At 47.7% G+C, this 4,159-nt stretch overlaps 1 pseudogene across 1 annotated transcript; it reads left to right on the top strand.

Annotated features, from left to right (window-relative positions):
• The first annotated feature begins 850 nt into the window (after positions 1–850).
• On the top strand, positions 851–1,333 carry LOC111521206 (annotated as a pseudogene). Its single transcript, XR_002724889.1, has one exon. The product of XR_002724889.1 is annotated as a 40S ribosomal protein S18 pseudogene (transcript).
• Positions 1,334–4,159: the final 2,826 nt, after the last annotated feature.

Genomic DNA, 4,159 nt, shown 5'->3' with positions numbered 1-4,159 from the left:
TATTTTCTTACCATGCTGGAGGCTGGAAGTCTGAGATCAAGGTGCCGGCAGGGTTGGTTTCTCTTTAGGCCTCTTTTCTCAGTGTGTAGAGACGGCCATCTTCTCCCAGCGTCCTTACGTGGACATCATTTTGTATGTGCCTCTGTCCTCATCTCCTCTCCTGATCAGGGCTCCGGCCAACTTTTATTTTTTATTTTTTTATTATTTTATTTTATTTTATTTTATTTTATTTTATTTTATTTTATTTTTTGAGTTGGAGTCTCTCTCTGTCATCCAGGCTGGAGTGCAGTGGTGTGATCTCGGCTCACTGCAACCTCCACCTTCCGGGTTCAAGTGATTCTCCTGCCTCAGCCTCCCAAGTAGCTGGGATTACAGGTGCCCACTATCACACCTGGCTAATTTTTGTGTTTTTTTTTAAGTAGAGAGAGGATTTCACCATGGTGGCCAGGCTGGTCTTGAATTCCTGACGTCAGGGGATCTGCCCGCCTTGGCCTCCCAAAGTGCTGGGATTACAGGCGTGAGCCACCGCGCCCGGCTGCTCCAGCCACATTGAATCAGGAGACACGGATGATACTAATGATCTTGTTCTAACTGGATCACCTCTGTAAAGACCTCATCTTCAAATATGCTCACATTCTGAGGTGCTGGAAGGTAGAGTTCCAGCGTGAGTTCAGGGGCACACATTTCAGCCCATAACAGCAAGCAATGTGGTCTTTGCTGTGGGGTTGTGTTGACATAACTGTTACGGGAAAAGGCAGACAAACCCTGTGAAGACAGCTATGTGTGTGAGCTTAATTCAGACTAAGACGAGGTGTTAGAAGTCCATTCTTGCTTTTCCACAGGAGGGCCTACACGCCGCCGCTTGTGCTGCCGCCATGTCTCTAGTGACCCCTGAAAAGTTCCAGCATATTTTGCGAGTACTCAACACCAACATCGATGGGCAGCGGAAAACAGCCTTTGCCATCACTGCCATTAAGGGTGTGGGCCGAAGATATGCCCATGTGGTGTTGAGGAAAGCAGACACTGACCTCACGAAGAGGGCAGGAGAACTCACTGAGGAGGAGGTGGAACGTGTGATCACCCTTATGCAGAATCCACGCCAGTACAAGATCCCAGACTGGTTCTTCAACAGACAGAAGGATGTAAAGGATGGAAAATACAGCCAGGTCCTAGCCAATGGTCTGGACAACAAGCTCCGCGAAGACCTGGAGCGACTGAAGAAGATTCGGGCCCACAGAGGGCTGCGCCACTTCCGGGGCCTTCGTGTCCGAGGCCAGCACACCGAGACCGTTGGCCGCCGTGGCCGCCCGTGGGTATGTCCAAGAAGAAATAAGTCTGTAGGCCTTGTCTGTTAATAAATAGTTTCCATACCTAAAAAAAAAAAAAAAAAAAAAGTCCATTCTTACTGATTTCGGTAATTCACGGAATCCAACAAGTGATGGAAATTTAGTTCCATGAGCATATCCAGGGGTGGGGGGAGTTACGGCTGAGCATCAGTGATGCCTGGAATGTTATGAAGCGGAAAGATTTTCACATCCACCTCCCAAACAACAACAACAACTGTCCCAAAATGATGACTGACCGGACCAGGGGATATAATCTGCAAAATGACAACCAGAATGCAATATTTGTTTGTTTCATTATTTTATATATATTTTTAGAGACAGTGTCTCCCCCTGTTACCCAGTCTGGAGTGAGGGGTGCAATCTCAGCTCACGGCAGCCTTGACCTGCCAGGTTCAAGTGATCTTCTGGCCTCAGCTTCCAGAGTCGCTGGGACCACAGTGGTGTGCCACCATGCCAAGATAATTTTTGTATTTTTTTGTGGCGATGAGGTCCTTCTATGTTGCCCAGGGCTCAAGCGATCCAACCACCTTGGCCCCCAAAAGTGCTGAGACTACAGGCATGAGCCATGGCGCCTGGCCCAGAATAAAATACTTCCATGGCTTAGAAACAGAGGTCTCCAGAACCTTGGCCAGGCTGTGCTGTTTATGAGAAAATCATTCCCTTGCTGAAGGCAACATGTGTATTGCTGGAATTCCAGCTGGGCATTTGGCTTAGGAACCAAGGGGACATTCCACGGTGGGTCCTTGACCTGACGTCTTATCTGGCAGCTGACATTGTAACTGCTTCTTCTCAGGGACCGTGGCTATTCAGTTAGAAATGTCATTCCCTTCTGACCCCGTTTTCTATTTGGATTTGGTCCAAATTCCTCATGCAGCACCAGGAACTGAAAGCCTCCCTGTCAGTCTGGGAGCTTCCGTCTGGGGATGATGAGGGGACAGTGTTTGGGCCAGGAAGGGGCTAATGGTCTCATCTTCTTCAGAACAAGGCAGTATGTGCTGGGGGTTGGGGGGCAAGTGGGGACGGTAAATGGGCACAGAAAAATAGTTAAAGGGTGAATAAGACCTAGTATCTGATAGCACAACTGGGTGACTATAGTCAGTAATAATTTACTCATACATTTAAAAATAACTAAAAGAGGCCAGGCGCGGTGGCTCATGCCTGTAATCCTAACACTTCGGGAGGGCGAGGTGGGCAGATCATGAGGTCAAGAGATTGCGACCATCCCAGCTAACACGGTGAAACCCTGTCTCTACTAAAAATACAAAAATTAGCCAGGTGTGGTGGCGGGCGCCTGTAGTCCCAGCTACTCGGGAGGCTGAGGCAGGAGAATGGCGTGAACCCGGGAGGTGGAGGTTGCAGTGAGCCGAGATCGTGCTGCTGTACCCCAGCCTGGCAACAGAGCAAGGCTTCAGGAAAGAAAAAAAAAAAAAAAAAAAACCAAGAGAGAGAGAGAGAGAGAGAGAGAGAAAGTCAATTCAAAGAAAGATGACGGATTCTTCATCTCATTTGTAATCCAAAAACTGGACAGCCATGTCAACAGGGAGACCATTTTCCTTCTATCCAATTGGCAAGAATGAAACAAAAAGTATAAGATGTTATTTTGTGTGTGTGCCAGTCTATGTTTTGTTTTTAAAACTTTTTATTTGAGTAGCTTTATAGGTACCAGTGATTTTTGATGACATGGATGAATTGGATAGTGGTGGTGTCTGGGCTTTTAGTGCACTCATCACCCAAGTAATGTACATTGTACCCAATATGTAGTTTTTGTATCCCTCCCTTTCTCCCTTCCTGCCCCCTTTCTGAGTCTCTACTGTCCATTATACCACTCTGTCTGCCTCTGTGTACCCACAGCTTAGCTCCCACTTATAAGTGAGAACATGCGGTATTTGGTTTTCCATTGCTGAGTTACCTCACTTAGAATAAGGGCCTTTAGTGGTGGGCTAACGCCTGTAATCCCAGCACAGCGGGAGGCCGAGGCAAGTGGATCTCATGAGGTCAAGAGTTCGAGACTAACCTGGACAACATGGTGAAACCCTATCTCTACTAAAATTACAAAAAATTAGCTGGGCGTGGTGATGCGCGCCTGTAGTCCCAGCTACTCGGGAGGCTGAGGCAAGAGAATCAATTGAACCAGGGAGGTGGAGGTTGCAGTGAGCTGAGATCACATCACTGCACTCCAGCCTGGGTGACAGAGCAAGATACTGTCTCAGGAAAAAAAAAAAAGAATAAGGGCCCTCAGTTCCATCCAAATTGTTGCAAAGGACATGATTTCATTCTTTTTCAAGGGCTGAGCAGTTTTCCATGCTGTATATGTACCACATTTTCTTTATCCACTCATCTGTTGGATAGGCACTTAGGTTGATATCATATCTCTGCAATTGTGAATTAGCTGTAATAAACATATGAATGCAGGTGTCTCTTTTATTTTTATTTTTTTTTTTTTTTTTGAGACGGAGTCTTGCTTTGTCGCCGGAGCTGGAGTGCAGTGGCCAGATCTCAGCTCACTGCAAGCTCCGCCTCCCGGGTTCACGCCATTCTCCTGCCTCAGCCTCCCGAGTAGCTGGGACTACAGGCGCCCGCCACCACGCCTGGCTAGTTTTTTGTATTTTTAGTAGAGACGGGGTTTCAGCGTGTTAGCCAGGATGGTCTCGATCTCCTGACCTTGTGATTCGCCCGTCTCGGCCTCCCAAAGTGCTGGGATTACAAGCTTGAGCCACCGCGCCCGGCCAGGTGTCTCTTTTATATGAGAGACACCTTTGGGTACATACCCTGTCGTGGGCTCGCTGGAAGGAATGGTAGATCTGCTTTTAGTT

Source organism: Piliocolobus tephrosceles, chromosome 21, assembly GCF_002776525.5.
Source record: "Piliocolobus tephrosceles isolate RC106 chromosome 21, ASM277652v3, whole genome shotgun sequence".
NCBI classification, from domain to species: Eukaryota; Metazoa; Chordata; class Mammalia; order Primates; family Cercopithecidae; genus Piliocolobus; species Piliocolobus tephrosceles.
The sequence above is the reverse complement of the archived record's forward strand: the minus strand, read 5'-3'. Positions and strand labels throughout refer to the sequence as shown.